General features: G+C 40.9%; 1 protein-coding gene and 1 long non-coding RNA gene across 4 annotated transcripts in view; one reads left to right on the top strand and one right to left on the bottom strand.

Moving 5' to 3' along the window:
• gprc5c (G protein-coupled receptor, class C, group 5, member C) overlaps positions 1-12,845 on the bottom strand; it is a 79,191-nt gene extending 66,346 nt beyond the window's left edge. For 2 of the 3 annotated variants that reach the window (XM_069517557.1, XM_069517560.1), the window contains exon 1: positions 12,499-12,845. The gene's annotated coding sequence lies outside the window, so the exon portion shown is untranslated. The remainder of the gene's footprint in view (positions 1-12,498) is intronic. The other variant, XM_069517561.1, reaches the window with a different exon arrangement.
• LOC138406047 (uncharacterized) lies at positions 373-9,490 on the top strand. The gene is made up of 3 exons (XR_011239718.1): positions 373-520; positions 3,222-3,328; positions 4,462-9,490. It is a non-coding gene; the product is annotated as an uncharacterized lncRNA (long non-coding RNA).
• Positions 12,846-18,140: the final 5,295 nt, after the last annotated feature.

Here is an 18,140-nt window from a genome sequence, read left to right on the forward strand (position 1 = left end):
ACTACTATTCTTTACTTACTTCTTACTAATAGACCAAAGGATAAATCCTAAATAAGGCATTTAAAAGGATTTCCTGATGACAGATGCCAACATGAATATCTAGGCTGATGCACTTTGAGGGTTTGCATGTAAAAGACTCATCATTTACTTTGCTCCTCCTAAATTTGGACAGAGACTGTGTCCTGTGTGGCAGCTGCAGGGGGACTCAATCATATTGTGTAACTGTTCAATGGCTGGAGATTTACTGGTGTGGAGACAGACGAGGCCTTGGCACAGACGCAGCTCATCATAAGTGTACTGCCTGTGGTACACACTGTAACCTAGCTGCTGATCATATTTTGACTGGTGACGTCAAGCGTAGTAGCAGCACCAGCAGCGCCCTGCCTCCTGGGTCTTCTGATTCAGCCTTTCACTCATGAGCAACACAGCAAGAAATTGTTCTGGTCAGACAAGAGGAAATGTCCCTAACTTTCAGGAGAGAGGTGAAGTCTTGGTGGAGCAGCAGCAGGCAGGACGTGATGTATGAATTCTGCTGGAGAAATCAGTGTTTTTGTTTACAGCCTCACCGTCATGGGTCCTTATCACCAAATGATCTAGAATCTCCTTGTTTTTCCTACTTGATGTCTTATTGGCATCTTCTATGTGTATGGCTCCTCTGTTTCTCCCCGTTCACTCGGTTATATTCTGACGACATCCAACGCATTGACCTGGCGGTCGTGTTGAGCTGTCACATGCCATCCTGCTGCCCAGTGCACGAGTTGCGATATTGTTTTAACTGTCATATGATGTCTCACGTTTTACAGATTCAGGAATTATAAGGATTACCATGATATCCTCCAATAATTGAGTCACTTGTTCCAGCTGGTGTGTGACTCTTCCTCCTTTGAGCGGGCGGGCGGTTTCACTTTGACCAGTCCCTTTACTGGAAGGACAGCGTGTCACATCACTTACTTTCAACCCTTTGCTGAGCTAAATATATATTTCTCTAGATCTGAGTTATGATGATGATGCAGAATTGTAGGGTGAGCTCACGAGGTTGTAAAGGGTTTAACCCTGAAGCAGAACGGTTAGTTTTGCTCACTTCTTTTGTTGTCGACTGTTATTTAAAGAGCTATTACAGGAACAAAAGTGCTACATGCTCGGGGGGGCTTCTGTTGCCATCAGCTTCTTAACTGAAAGGCTCCTGCATGTCTCGCATAAAGACTGGGGCGATCATCTTTGACGTCAGGGGGACCGCTGATAATACTGGAGGGGTTTGTTCACTAGGTTTACACCATAGTAGAGCTTCATTTAATATGTTGCAAAACTAATTAAGTTTTCCGTTGTCATTATCTGCAGTACAAACTCTCTTACTGTATGAATCAATACCACACATTTACCACCAAATAGGTTATGTTTTTATTGCTATTGGTCTGTTTGTTAGCAGAATGACACAAAAAGTACGTAACTGATTTTAATTAAACTTGGTAGAAAGGTGCAATATGGACTTTTTGAGCAGATTTAACTAAGATTTCTGCTTCTTTACCGCAATGCAATATTTTCATCTGCGTTTTTCGACATTGTGGTGGATTTCTCTAGAAATAAATGAAAAAACAGGTATAGTTAAAGGACTGATATTTTTGAAAGAGTGCAATTTGGTGCCGCTTGATTGAATTTAAGACCGTTGGGCCTTGGCGGATGTATACGCTCAGCAGAGTTTTCATTCAGTCACAGTAAATCAAGGCTCTCCCTTTTTCTTTCTAGAACAAAACAATTGTGAAATATCTATTGCAGCTTTCAGGTCAAAAAACAGAAAGAGGTGCAACATAAGACTGAAGCGCAGACTGGTGCTGAGTTATTTGGTTAATCTACGGAACCGTTTTGATGAGTCACAAAGTGTTGATTGAGAGAAAAAATACAATTCTAACTCGATAAAATATAAAATACTGTTTGATATCTGCTGGTTCGACATCATGTTGGCATCTGGTTTTCATGACATTTCCCTTTTATTTTAATTACATTTAAAATGTTGAAGAGTTGATCAAAAGAACCTTTTCATTTCCGATCGGTCTGAATTTAAATAGCTGCTGCCCTGACAGATCATCTGTTGATGTGGAAATGGCTCCTGAAACAAGCTCTACTGTAACAACACATCATGCATGACGCGTTTGGATTCACTGCAGCAGTGGGCACACAGTCAACAGTGAGCATTGAAAGTGGTAACTCCAGAGCTGCATGTACAGTGCCATTCATTTCCATTTTGTCAGGAGGGCTCGTGGCTTTGTTAGCATGGTGATTTTATCGCACAGGATTTAAGATACACAAAGACATTGTCAATGATTAAATGGACACCACAGAAGCTCGGGATAAGGCTGCATTGCTGTGTGTGCCAGATATCTACAGACAAACAGAGAGAGGGATTAACTATTTAGAGTGAGGGAGGAGTGAAAGGGGAGGCAGGGGGGTTATTTGCTGGTCAGTGTGGTTAATCAGGGGACTGGGGCAGAGGAGAGAAAACAACAGCTGTGGACAGGATGGGATTGTTTTAGAGAGCGAGCCGTACACTGGCAGAAGTCTGGCAAGCACTAAACTTCTCTCACCTTTCTGAGAGCAGCCGCATCCTGGACACGTAACTCAAACTTCTGCCCGACCTCAAAACATGACAGTTAGTACAAACTATCCAGTGTTGAAACAGAGCTTTAAATGCTCAGTTTGCCCAAACTATGAAGAGACACCTTAATACTTCACATGTGCAGTATGCTGTATGAGTTTTCTGTTGTTTTATTATCTATGAAGCTTTGGTCACCATTTCATTCAATTGCATTGGTTTCAGCTGTATACACATGCACATGTGTATAGTCTCCATCATCCAGAAACATGAACACTGCCATCTTGAACTAATGATGTAATTTGGAGTCATAAGTTGGAGCAGTAGCAACTAGCTAAAGCCGGGGGTCCCAGGGATACATGTGCTCGACAAACTGCGAGTGAGTCTCAGCTGCCAGTCTTGAAAGCTCAGCCTGTTTATATTTCATCTAATAACCAATGAAATCCAACAGAAACGTGAACACACATCAGTGTTATAAGAACTACCTGTCCCATCTGCTAACATGGAGGAGGCCTGATTTATGCAGCCACATGTTTAACACGTTTTGACACGTTCTCACAAAAGTATCTTGGAGCACAACCTTGTCTGCACAGAGTAACACAGTATTTTTTTTCTTCCTATCTGCATACACCAGAGATGTAACACCCTGTGGTTGCTATGACCACACAGCCTGGAGTGAGAGGACGCTAACAACCAACCACGTCAGCCCCGAGTCCACAGAGAGACACAGATCAAGAAAAGGTAGCATACAAGTACATGAGTTAAAGAGAACAGAACAAAAAGATGCCACAAATACCACGCTGGATTGTGATATAAGCATCATGTAATTGGTTAGTACAAAGACATGTGGCTGCCTGGTGTGTCTGCAGTTTGGCTCAAAGCTTGGTGAACAGTGCATACTTTACCTAAGATTTAGCTGCCAGGAGGGGAAATGTTTAGTATGATTCTCTTATTAGCATCATATGAAATGATTGGTTGGTCAAAATAAATCAAAGTCCACAAGAGAAGGTGATAAGTTAAAGTTAAAAGCCTCGAGAAGAAAAATAATTTAGCCTGAAAACCAACAGATTCCTGCTGATAAACTTTATCGTCCCTACTTTGACTATTGTTGAATTAAAAAAAGAACTATTTCAATATGAAAATGATTTGATTTGGTTTTAAAAAAAATACCCGCTTAGGGAATTAAAAAGATGAAATTATTGTGTGGTAATTGATTAATCATGTAAGGCACATTTAACAAAAAGAAAGTCCAATTAATCAACTACTCCAGCCTCTAAAATGTGAGGATTTTACTTTCCTGTTTTAGATCATTTGAATTCAAAATTAAAAACACCTGAAGACCTCATCAAATTGTAGACTTTTAGTTTGATTACAACTAAGTCAAACATCCAAGATGAAGTGCCCAGTTCTAATGCGACACATTACACTGCTCATTTATACACGAGGCAGCTGTCTGCTGTTGGGGGGCAAAGTATCTTCAATAGTTTTATTAATAGCCATAGTGCAGGAGTTAGAGGTGGGGAAATTCCTCGATTCATCGCGATGCAGAAGTGGACGACTCTGCATCGATGCAGAGACAGAACATAATCGATTTGTGTTTTCCGCTTATGTTTCCTGAGTTACTGGAAAAGATTAACCTCTGATATACATTTGACTTTGATGTGTCATAATTGGGAGAGAGTTTCCAACACATGAGCTCCCCACACGTGATGATGCGAAAAAACCTGCAGTTAAATGTCCATGTACATCTCCGCTAAAGAGTTCACAATAACAGGCCGGGGCTGATTAATGCTGACAGGCCCTGGCTTTTTATGGATGTTAATGGTGCCCTGTGTGGGTGTAAGTGTGTGTATATGTGTGTTTGCCCTCGTCAGCTGGCCTGATGCCTCTGCTGTTGCCACTGCCTGGGTCCTTAGTCACAGACTCGTCGTTTTGCAGCTCTCGCCTCTCCATAGCAACGACGGTGTGGTGTCAGGTAAACACATCTTAGACATTCTTGAGTGTGATGTTAAGATCGTGTACTGATGGTTAGGTTTTAAACACATTAGCTTTTAATCACATTATTTTTCCAGTGTCCAATGCTCTGTTATATATGACTTGACTGAAAAAGGTTTACTGCACCAGATCCAGCGGTTTTGTGAGATTTCCACTTTTTTAATGGAATCTTCTCATGAACTTAACAGAATTTGATCCCAAGGCAACTTGTTGGGTATTTAAATGCTCCATGAACAATGAAGATTCTTGATTAAATGTCAATTCACAGTGACAGTTGTATTCTCACTGTTTCAATTGATAATGAAACTAGAATGTCTCTCCTACGCCAAGGCCCAATGTTAAATTCAATCAAGCTGCACCAAATTGCACAAAGACAGATACCAGTCCCCTAAATGTCACAATTTTTTCCATCAACCATGAATAATTCTCAGGGAAATCAGTCGCAATGTTAAAGATAGAGATAAAATATTCCTGGATCCGTCCCAAATTGTTTCTTGGCTCATGTCCCACCCTTACACTGGGTTTCGTTGAAATCTGTTCAGTAATTTTTTCTTCTTCATTTGCCCTTAGTGACGAGTAACATCCTCTTATGTCAGTTTCAGACACATAATCAATTCAGTTAATCAGACTATCATCAACTTTAATTTTATAGAAGCTCATTGTATTTTTCTATTGTATGTAGTTAGGTTCACATTTATAATCACACACCTTAAGATCTGATTGGTCTCCAGCAGAACACTTGGGCTGGTTTGAATGGTGTCCCTTTGAGGACACCTCAGGCTCAGCTTGTCCAACTTAGCTCAACCTTAAATACCTTCAGCTGAAAATCATCAGACACTAGCCCGCACTGTGCCATATAATGGCAAAATCCCTAGTTCTTTTCCCTCGGGTAACTTTGTCCCCAAGTCCCCTGTCCATATGATCCCATCTGTTTTACATCTGCAGTCATAAAGGCTAACAAGCCCCACCCACAACCCCCCCAAATGTTGTATAATTTAAGAACTACATTTATTAACTCTCTTCCCAAAAGACTGAAGGTTAGATATTAATTTGTAGGTTCAATATGACTGAAAGTAGCTTAGCACAGAGACTGTAAACTGCTACCCTCGTTCATACAAACAGGATAATCACCACTCCTAGAAAAGAAATAGTTCTGCGAAAAAGTGCAGATTCACTCGTGTCAATGCCTCAATTATCTGCCTCAGCTTTCTAAAAATACATTTGATTGTTCAGTCGAAACATTCATCTATTCAAAAACGAATTGACGATCACTCCAGATGATGAAATTTAAAGGAGGAAGGACGACACAGAGGAAGTTATCAGGAGAGGCCTGAGATGCATCCTGAGATAAAGCTCCTCTAATTCACTCATTAATGAAGCTGTTTGTTTCTTCAGCTCAGAATCTGCTCCCTGTGCTTGTCACACTCTGAGAGAATCAGTGTCAGTCAGCGCCCTTTATAAAATGGCCATCTTGAAATACAAATACAATGTTTGGTGAGCGGCAGTTGATCAGAAGCTACATGTGCAGAAATATGATTCTTACATTCACCAGACAACACATCAGCAATTATGTTAAAACCTTGAAAATATAAATGAGAAAAGCTCAAACCGAAAAGCAGCTGATGGATTAATTTGTAGAATATGAGAGACGGCTCTGTTCTTGAGGCCAAGTCACACTAGATTCTGCTTTGTCTCCAAATGAAAACACAAGTTATAAGAGACATTTACACACAAAATAACCTAATTGTTTCTAGGCTGTGTGGGATCTTTGTGTCTTTTGTGGTCCACCTGTGCCAGTTGTATAATAAACTCACACTTTGTGTTTCTGGATTTCTGCTCAGTCATGGAAAAGGGATCATGACTGGGACAATTACAGGAAGACGGGGGCAGGCAGCCTCACTAACCTCGACATTAAAAACACCTCTTTTACGAGAGGATGAAAACTTTATTTTCAGAGGTTCTTTGATGGAGGTTCAAGTTGCAGTGCAGTTGTCCGGCCCTTCCTGCAACAGCAGCGTGCAAAACACTCCTCTGGAATCTTTGGATGACACTGGAAACGGGTCAGCTAGGCTAAAAACGGACGTCGGCCCTCCAACAGTTATTGTCTCCCGTCCGTCACACCCTTTTTTCCCCTCCCTCCTCACACAGCTGTTTCACATGAGGAAAATGACAGCTGGTTGCGGGACCGTGCACGTTACCGAGGTCAGGGTGGCAAGGAAACACGCTGAACTGTGGGAAGTCCCAAGACAGGAGGCTCTGGAAGTGTGGAGCGGCTGATAGTGAAATCTATCAGTCAACTGTCACAACAGTCAAGATTAATGTTCACTTTCTTATTTCTCAAAAATGATGTTGTGTATTTGCACCACAGTTTCTGGGTAATTTTTTCTGTTCACTCGTGGTTTATTTCAGACTCTGTTGTTGTCATCTTAATTGTTTGTATTTATAAAAGCTCAATCACTGTATTTAAGTTTAACTTAAACAAAATCATTGATTTATGCACAGTGAGTGAATAGATTTGTTTTTAAATGCATCAATACATTTCACCAGATATTATCAATAATGATTAACAACTATTTAACTTATGTTTTGTCATTTACTGAGCCTCATTTCATTCATTTATAAATTAAGCCATTTGACTTGTGAAAGTAATTGGCTGATATTATAATTTCTGAAGCAGAATACTTAGATTTTTTTCTTGCTGGATTAATGGTTTATTATGATAAGTTGATTACCTTCGCCTCATCAACACCATCCCTCAGAACCTTGGGTCGAGTTTATGTTTAGGTTTGGTCTCTGTCACCTTCCATGAGGCGTTCAGGGGCCTTGAGTATTTCCATGGTGGACAGCTGTGATCTAAATATACAAAGGGACTTCCTAACTTCAGGAAAAAGATAGAAGGAAGCTCCGGATTCAGATCCTCCCACAAATTTCCGGTAACAACGTCCCTCGGTGATTAAAGAAAAACACAGTAAACACAGGGGTAGTGTGCAGAGGTCGAGGTCGATCAGGTCAGGAGCTGCTCATTTATTTTTATTTTTAATTATGTCTTCGCCTTCAGTCTCACTGGTGACCCCCTCTGTCTCGCCTTGCCGTGGTCTGTAGGCTTGTGCGACACGCAGAGCTGTTGTCAAGGCCCCGAGCACCTGTCGGACATTCCTGCTCTCACAGTTGACAAACGACAGCATCTCCTCTGTGTCGCAGTTCGCAGACTAAAATTCAGCAGCAGCGACGCTGACCCGAGACACGACTGTGCAGAGGTTCAAGATACTTATCTGCATCTGAGGAGTCTGTTAGAAAACAACAGCTGTAATGTCATTAGATTTCAAAGTTTAAAGAGTTATTTTATGAAATGTTTATGGTCGAAAATAAAATATCAACCCATTTACATTTCTTTGACATCTTAGGAGTCATTGTCCATTTTTTAGTCCCCAAAAATCCATATCAATCAGGCTCTAGTATCAATCGGAGCTTTTGGAGGCTTGACAGAGTAAATTCAACATCTTTTTATTTTGGAACAAATTTATCACTACACATCTAAAACTTCTTTGATTCCTCCATTATGCACTTGGGTTCATTTTCCTGTCAGATTGAGATGAATTGTGTGAAAGAGGTGCACTGGGTCGCTCTGGGGACACCCTTGAGAGGTGTCGCTGTGTGGCTTGTGACGCTTGCTCCCGGAGTGAGGAACAATAGGCGGAACCAGCTGCTGCGGGAGTCGGTGTGACAACAGTGGAGGAGCTGTTTACAGGCAGTCGGGCGCTCGGCTTAGGCCGGACGCAGGCCTACGTCAGCTCTCCCACAGTTTATCACAGCACGGCCCTGCAGACCTCATCACAAGGTCTCCACCGCTGCAAGGTCTCCACATGACGCTCTTAACTCAATCAAGTTCATCTTCAGTGTCAGTAAGATCGATACTAGAGCAGCGCAAACTCCACAGATTCAGGCCTGAAACTCGAGGATGAAAGTTCACAGGGTTTTTTTTTAACTCTGAGGCCTGAGGTCATTTTTCAGCTTTACTGTAAAATGACCAAGACAAAGAACTGCTCCAATAAATAACTTAAAATCCCCTCAATGTTAGAATATTATATCATAATTAATACGTACTGTATGTCATCAGACTTTTTCTCCTCTGATCACCTCTAGTCTCAGCTGTTTTCTGATGAGGTATACAATTTAAAATGATGTTCCTAACTGAGAGGCGGTAACTGGAAGGATTTCTCCTGGGGGGGTGACAGGGTTGTTGAGTTCATAAAAACTTAATCTGCCTCAAGCTGTGACTGGAAGACAGTAACCCTTACTGGACTCATAAAATTCAAGTTGTTATTAACAAAGAAACTAGATTCTGTTTTGATTCCATCAAGGATGCTGATTATGGTTATCAGTGTGTTCTGACTTTAATTAAAAGTTTTTATAGTATAAAATATATTTAGTTAGTTCTACCAAGATGATAAAAACTGGTTGGATTGATTCTCATGTTTATGTTTGTTAAATATTTCTAGGAGCGGATGGTGAATCAGAGAGGACGGCATCATATTTTTTGCACATCTCAATCGGTCGCTGGTTAATATTTAGAGGAAGGTCAGGTCTGTCTCCGGGTAGTAAAAGACAGTGAGAATGTCATGTCAATCACACAGACGTGATTATGAGCCGGAGATTAAACTGTGTTTCTGTATCCAGGCTCAAAACAAAGGACGCTGAGTCACTGCTGTGTCAGTAAAACCAGGAGGATTACACAGGAGTCCCACTGAGGCTGAGGAGGAATCATATCGGACTTTATGAACTAATCTGTTCAGTAATATCTTTTATCAATTTTTAGTCAAAGCTATAGTTACGATGTTCAGCACAGGAAGGTAGATGGAAGGAAAATGTGACTTGATGCCAAGATATTCAATCTAAACTTGAATTAAAGAAAGAATCAGAATATTGGGTGTCTTTGTTTCCTTCATAACTAATTGAAAACCGATAATCAATCATCATCAAATAATCGACTACTCAAGTTGCAATTGATTGAGGTGGATATCAGCAATCAAATAAAAGGCATAAAACATGATTTTGAAAACATCTGCTGCTGCTCAACTAATCAATTCACCAGCCAATTGCTTCAGTACCACAGAGAAAGTTTTCTTCTTCTGCTAAACGTGACCAAATATGTGAACATTTGTAGATTAACACTGAAAGTCAAAGTTTTAAAATCACATGAAATTTCAGTTTGCTGTAACCAACGTTTATTTACATTTTCAAGCAATTGGCTCTCTGTTATGTCCAGTAAATAATATATTTTCTTAATTCATAGAATGTCAGATAGTGAAAACATCCAAAATAAGTCAGATTGCTTGTTTTATGTGACCAACAGTCTAAAAGGCAAACATATTTGGTTTACAATGACATTTAACAAGTTTCATTTAGATCATTTCAGCACAAGACTGAGAAAAAACAAAAGGGCTGAGTTGTACATTCAAGCCACGCAGTCAAAGCCACTCAACTATGCACAGCATTGTTTTCATTTTAAATCCTGACAGAGTCAACACTTGGACCTAATATTTCATCATCAGAAGTATGCGACTGAATAAAACTGTGTAACTGCATAAAAACATCACATTAAAATATATTTAACCAACAACCACAAGGGTCCAGCTTAGTGCTTAGTGACTTCTCCATAAACTACCCCTTTAATCTTCTATTTATTCTTCCAGTTATTTGGACGCTTCTAATTTAACACGGATATCGTGGTTGAAACCGCTGGTTTTAAAGCTGGATTAAAACCATCAATCAAGATCAAGCCATCGTGCCTCTGTTATTTGTAGGGACTCAAATAAAGACAGCAAGACGGATGCACTGACCCCAGCAGATGCAGAAGACTACGGCTTCCAAGTAGATATTCAGTAAATCTAAATTTAACCCCTATGCTGCCATTTTCCTTTTAACAAGGGGAAACAAACTGCAATCAAGGAACATGATCGGCCCCGGCTTTTTGGATGGAAAACACGTGACGAGTCGAAGTAGCATAAGGGGAAAAAAAAACCCTGATCTCTGGTCTGTTTTTATCCATTCAGCAACTTCACTTTGATCTTTCAATTCTACCCAGAGCTACAGCCAATTGTGTTGTGTGGTCTTGAATTACACAGGGGAAGAGCGAGTGGAAAGAAAGAAGGGCAGGAGACATACGATACAATGGAACCACGAGGGGAGAAACCGTGAGAGGCTGCCAGCGTCTCTGCTGCTTTTCCCTCCTCACTCATTCACTCAGAACCTTTCTCTGAGTTTACACTGTCTGCATCAATGCTTTTCAAATAAGACCAGAAAGTGGTTTCCATCCCAGCTCACGGCTGAATACTGACTTAAGAGAAAACAATAAACAGACACAGACATTTTAAAAAATATATAAGATGCATATTTTTAAGATGCATATTTTTTTTAATGAATGAGTGAATGAAAATCTGTCTTCCACATCATTTTACTGCCAGACAAAATATGTTTGCAGTGTAATGGCAGCGTTGCAATTAAAAACGCTGTCTTCATGCAAGGCTGTGTCGGACACTTGGGACTGACGCAATTGTCATAAAAACAACAACAAAAACACAACATAGTCCATCGGTTGTGCTAACATCAAAGCTAGCTTTTCATGTAATGCTGAAAGGAAGAAGATGGGAAATAAACTTAAGAACTAGATGAACCAGGTTCACCAGCTGCCAACATGCAAGTGCATTTCCCCCGTTTGGTTTCATTTGGTTTAAACTCTGCATGCACTTAAACACTGGGATGCACACACAAAGGAAATAAAGAGAATTACCAACACAAAGAAGTGAACACTGCAGCTTAGTAAGTGTGATTGTAAACAATGCAGGATTTGTACTCAAGTTAAAAACTCATTAGCTGTTAGTCCCCTTGAGTTGGGTCAGGTGTCCCATGGTGTCATGCTTCTATATGGAGAAGCGGCCTATATAGGACACCCCCTTTAGGGCATTTGGGCACGTGACAACTCTTTAGGTTTGTTTACACTTTAAAGCCTGAGGAGTTTTACTGAGGCCGACCCACTTCATGCAGCGCTGTTGTGCACAGAGACACCACTGGGTCATTCTGTGTCACCTCCACACTGTCTCGTCGAGCACGGAGATGCTTTGTTGTTGCCGGCTAGAGTTTCTTGTTCAAAACATAGCACAGCATTGTGATGAATAGTTGAACAGTGGAGTTGATCCTCAGGTCCGACACCAGAGGCCCTGAACCTTTAAAACCTCAGGGCCAACGGCTGCGAGAGCTAATGAATCTGGACGGGTTCTTCGCTTGTCAGCTGAGCTTAGTGGACAGTGTCAGGTTGGTCACACTCTCCGCTCTGTAAATTTACTGTGTGAAGGTCAAACTGATGCAGTCTGTTTACCAACTGTACAGTATTATAGGAGGATTAGCATAAAATAGAAACAGAGCTGATATCTGACAAACAGGCCTCGGCTACACTCCCTGTTAAAGACGTGCTGGAGTCTAAGTATCATTTTTAATTATCGTGCTACGATTATTGTGGCTAAAATATCATGATAAATGTATTGTCACAATATTAATGAATCAAAAAAACTAAAACCAACCTCACTGTGGTTGTGACCACGCAGGAAATATAAAGTGCCAGGACAAGAGACAGCAAAACCACAAACTGATCTGACAGCAGCTATGAAACTACAATACTGCTAGCTTAGAGACTGTTGCTAGCTTACAAACTTTTGCTAGTTCAGAGACTGTTGCTAGTTCAGAGACTGTTGCTAGCTTACAGACTGTTGCTAGCTTAGAGACTGTTGCTAGCTTACAGACTTTTGCTAGTTCAGAGACTGTTGCTAGCTTACAGACTGTTGCTAGCTTAGAGACTGTTGCTAGCTTACAGACTGTTGCTCGCTTACAGACTGTTGCTAGCTTAGAGGCTAGAAGCTTACCTTGTTAGAGCATGCTGTTAGCTTCCATTCATCCACATCACAGACAGGTACACTCCGTAACATCCCCTGGAAGAAGCGCACTGATGCCGGCAGGTGAAAGGACAAGGAGCCCGTCAGTCTCCACACATCACTGTATCTATGGAGCTACCTGGAGCTAGATGGAGCTACCTGGAGCTAGTTGGAGCTAGCAGCCGTTAGCTTGTTCCTGAGCTGCTCCACAGCACAGACAAACGAACCCAATAAGTGGGCGGGGCACGAGCGTTTAAAAAGCCCGCCATTAAAAACAGGTGCGTTTGATTTAAGCTGCGGTGAAAACACGTGACGACATGAAGCAGGTAGAAAGAATGTGATGGAGGAGAGAGACTGAGCTCAGTCTTAACACGAGACACAAAGTTTATACAGACTAGTATAAAGTTTTAATGTTACAAGAATAAAGTTTTATTATTAAAAGAATAAAGTTTGAATGTTACAAGAATAAAGTTTTAATGTTACAAGGATAAAGTTTTATTTTTAAAAGAATAAAGTTTTAATGTTACAAGAATAAAGTTTTAATGTTACAAGTATAATGTTTTATTATTAAAAGAATAAAGTTTTAATGTTACAAGAATAAAGTTTTATTATTAAAAGAATAAAGTTTGAATGTTACAAGAATAAAGTTTTAATGTTACAAGTATAATGTTTTAATGTTACAAGAATAAAGTTTTGATATTACAAGGATAAAGTTTAAATGTTACAAGAATAAAGTCGTAATATGTGAATACGGTTTTAATATTACGAGAACAAAGTCTTAATATTATGAAAATAATATTTTCATATGGTCCGACCCACTGTTGTGTTATAATGTGTGAGAATCATAGACTGGACATGTGTTCAGGTGACTGTCTGCAGAGTGATCTCTGTCCTCAGACACGTGCCCACAAACCTACTGTATATAAATCACATGCACGTATATAATTATCCTGTAAATAGAGCAGAACTGTATGTTCTTCCTTTGTGAAGATACTTTTATTTACATTTAAACACCTGAACCAGGCCTCATCTCACTTTTGACAATCTAGAAAACTTTTTATAAATCTGTATTTGACATTTTAGTTCATTTTTATTTTGCTGTTATGGTCCCTGATATGGATCCTGTTGTCGTTGGCAACCAGTGAGAGTGAAGTAAAGTGCCCTCATGGACCCAGAGTTCCTGTTGCCCCCTGTGCGATGTGAGACAGCTGCAGCATCCAGCTCTACACCGACTGTTACTCCCCATGCGTGAACAAATGATTGATGGAAGAGGTGTGAGTCCTCCACTCTCTTCAGGGCCGGGGAGGTGGGTTGTGCCAGAGGTGAGGCTGCCACACGAAGGGTAACGACAGCTGAACCTGTCACTGCCAGTCGACCAAAAAAAGGCCGGAGAGGTGTTTCAAGAGATGCGGCAGAGAATGGACACATGTTTGGCACCGGTCAACATCACGTAGGCACAACAGTGGGCACCTATGTCCACTTTGGTCGGGACAGACGAGCCTGCACACTCAGGAATAGACAAGGCTGTAGGACATGAATCTCTGTGGCATCAGAGCTGAGCCAGGATTTAATTTGACTTCCACCTGTAGAATCAGGGATTAAAGCTACATCTGAGGGATATTCATGATTGGTCGATCGTGTGTGTTGGTGAGACCACGACACCGGCACTCCACTACACCATCCCTGCCGAGGATGATGACGAGCTGGGATGCTTTGATTTTTGTCTTTTGTTTTGTAAGAGGAAGTGGAGACACGTTGTGCATCTTGTATTTACAGTTGGGAGGAAAAGCTGGAAAGTTGGAAAAACAAAACCTGTCATTGTCAAACCTCCTTTATGGGTTCTTCAAAAAAGAAAGAATCAATGCAGCGGTCGGAAGTTGAGTCTATAAATATGCTTCTAAATATATGTAGTATATATATATATATATATATATATATATATATATATATATATATATAAGGGTGCCCAAACATTGAGTCTATACTTCCCAATGAACAGGGACTGCTTCACATCCTTGACGCTCAAATGTGTCCCGACATCTTTGCTTTACTGCAAATATGCCCAAACCTACATACGTATAATGATTCAATTAACGTGATGGATTACATCTTTTGTGGTAACATGTAACTAGTTACTCCCCAACAGTGGCTGCATGTTCATGATTCTTCTCATAATGTGGAGTAATGTTCTCTGGGGTGTAATGAGCTGTTTTTCAGGAGGGGCCCGTCGTGTGCAGGAATGTGCTCAAATGAAAAACATCAATTTTCCATAGTGGAGTGTGAGGACCTCTATAGGAGCTCACATAGACAGAGAGGGACAGGCTGCAGGGGAGTAGCTGTATTTCCCTGCGGGCACCGTATAGTTTCCACCTGTATTTGGTTGATGGCAGGTTTCCCTCCGTGCCTCGCTCCGCTCTCTCCACCCCCCTCTGTGGTTGTTTTGTGGCGTTGGGACGAGGGAGCAGGAAGCATTTGTTGTGCACAGGATGCCCCCTCAACGCCCCGCTCCCACTCAGCTAATAACTTTAACACTTCTTCTTCCCCTTGGCTGCGGACATGTCCACTTCCTCTCTGGTAGTCACTTCCTCTGTGGTCACCAGACGCTCGCTCGCTCTGAGTGTGTGTGGTCAAAGCTCAGCATAGCAGCTCTGTCTTATGCAAGCTGCGTCTCCCCAGGGACAAATAAGTTGTGTGTTGTCAAACTTGGGTTGTGTTTCTATTGCCAGTTAAAAATCAAAGCTTAATGAGTCTCTATCGCCACCAGGTGCTTACACTGACAGACTTTAAGGATCTCAGGACTGTATGAATGGGTATGGGAGGGTTTTCTATTTTTTCTTTTTGGTCTGATTCATATTTGTTTTCCTGATTTCCAGGTGCAGGATTTACTGTAAAACTATTGAACGGATGTTAGGTCAGGGACAGTTTCGATGGAGAAGCCAAGTCTCTAATGACAAATATATGGAATTTCCATTCAAGTTTGACTCATTATTTAATTTAATTTAGAGAATTAAATATTCCTCCTCTTGTCATTGTTGGTTATTTTTGTTGTACTTTCAGTATTTTGTAATGTTTAATTGCTTGTATTGGAAAAAACACAACTGCCTTCCTGCAGCTCTGCGATTCGTCAGGATCCTTGTTATTGAATGAGCTTTTTTTTTAAAGTTTCCTTTGTGTGTCCACTCATAGTTTTTACCTTTTCTTCCCTCACTCACACGCACAGAAATAGCTCATAAAGGATGAGAGGAATCAGCATCAGGAAGTCTGTGAGCCGCTGTATGTGATTCCAAAACAGTATTCCATTTATTTTTAGCGTCGTGGAATTCCCTCTCTTTCAAAACTTCCCATCAGTTTCACAGAGGATGACACCAGCCTCAGTCACGTTCAGCAGAGCGGACATTTGAATAAAAAGGATGAATGAGTGGGGAAATCTGGAGGAGAGGACTAATGAGCTACGGCAAGAGAGAAGGAAGGAACCCCTCGACCTCCTCACCCTCTTCCTCCCCCCGTCCAGAAGGCCCAGTCTCACTGATTCATCTCTTTCCCACTTTCTACGCAGACGAGCAGGAACAACAGTATAAACACTCTGGGACGGGAGGGGGGGGGGGGGGTGACAGGATGTTGTTTGAGTTGAAGATCCTGTTTTCTCCCCATTTCCCAAGAAGCTGTGATCGTGCAGGTGTACCCTGCCCCACCACCACCACCCGTACGGCCCTCTCTCCTCCCTTTTACCCAAATAAGAGCTGCTCTTCCTCCCCTCTCGCTCTCCGCTGGCTGCTCCTCTCTTCACAAAGCCTCCCTCTGTTGTTTGGATGTTTGGCATCTCTGATCTATTAGCTGCCCGAGGAGATTAAAGAGGACAGAGGGATTTTTTTGTCTTATGTAAGACTTATTTTCCTCTTAACAGGAGCAGAAATATCCACTTGACGGTCACGTCACGGCCTGAGTGGCCGGCTCTTACGCTGCGGAGGCCTTTCGTCTGCTGGAACAGGATGAAGCGAGGTTCTGTTGAATGATAGTTGGAGGCTGTTGGGCTCCGGAGGTGAGAGATGCATTAAGGCCCCTCATGTCTGCAGGCATGACAACATAAAACAACTCCTGCTCCCTGACATGACAGGATGTAACGGCAGCGTTCGGTTTCTATGAAGCTTACATGTCAAAAGTTTAATGAACGTAAAAACTCCCCAGTTGTGCCCCGAGTCCTGCGCCCAACCTCCCCCCCCCACTCTTAAAAACTGAGGGGCTGCGTTTCATTATAAATCATTCTCCAGTTTTTAAGTGCGCGGCTCAGAAGAGTTTCCATGACATCATCAGCTGTCAGTATGGGAAGCCAGTCGCTTATATTCAGAAATTCAAACCAGGGCAGCAGCAGCAGCAGCATGGCAGGCGAGGAGCCTCCCGCTGGGCCCGGTGCATGTGAGCGGTGGCACAGAAACCTGCAACGTGAACGCTGCTGCTGCTGCTCTACCTCGAGGACAGAGAGGTCGTGATCAGCTGAATGTTTTTTATTTTTGAAAATTTAAAAATATCAAATTCAATAAAATCACTCGTAAACTTTAACACGAGTCACAAGAACATTTCAAAAGTCTGAAAATTCACATCCACAGCAAAAATGAACAAAATTTAATAAAGGAAATAGTTTTTAGATTTTGTCTTATGATTCATTTAAACTTCATCATTTATTTACTTCTTCTTACATTATCTTTTGTGTCTTTCATTGTGTTTCTTTCTTTTGCGTAGATTTATCTCTGCACTTCATTTTTATCTGTACTTGTGTTTTGCCATGATTGTAAAACATTTAGGTTCAAATAGTTTTTAATATGAATAAATAAAAACATTTAACCTGATTAATAAAACTAAATATTCCCAGGAGTCCCTCTGTCAGCATCTTTTAAGTTTTTTGTTTGGTGACAGTTTAATAAAGTTATCTGTGGTTTGTTAAAATGTGCAACAATCTGCAAATTCAATTTTTTGACATTTTATCACTCGAAAACCTGACAAATAAAATTAAACTATTATTGTTATTATATTTGTTTTTAAATGTATTTTATTTTGAAATTATTAATGATTCATCTATTCATTGAAAACTGAATGAAACTTAAGATAATTTCTGAAAAGTTCTGGGAACATTTGTTTCTATTTCATTTAAACTTTCTCCCTCTCATTACTGCACGATGATCAACTGTGGATATGAATTATATGATGTTATGTACAGTTACTTATGTTTCCTGCATCATGTAATGCTCTGCACCTTTTCTAACTCCAGCTGCGAATACGTTCATTATGATGATGACTTATGCATTTAAACCTCTTTATATACCTTGACATGAATCTTTATATACAGTCTATGATTTAAACCTAACCTCTCTCACATCGAATCAGTTTGTGTTTTGTATAGACTCGTAAACACACCCTGCTCTTGACAGTAATATAAAGCTTCTGCTGCATGAAGTGACGTGAGGATCAAGGAGAAAACACATTGTCGGAGCATTAAAATAAAAAACTGCTGTAGTGATGTCACTAATAACCAGCAGATATTGTCGGCCATCTTCCAGGCCCTGAGAGTCGGTCAGTGTCGTCTGAATCGACGCACGTGTCGACATGTCACGTTTCTTTATTTCTCCTTCTATGAAAGC

This window comes from Paralichthys olivaceus, chromosome 21 (genome assembly GCF_024713975.1).
Source record: "Paralichthys olivaceus isolate ysfri-2021 chromosome 21, ASM2471397v2, whole genome shotgun sequence".
NCBI classification, from domain to species: domain Eukaryota; kingdom Metazoa; phylum Chordata; class Actinopteri; order Pleuronectiformes; family Paralichthyidae; genus Paralichthys; species Paralichthys olivaceus.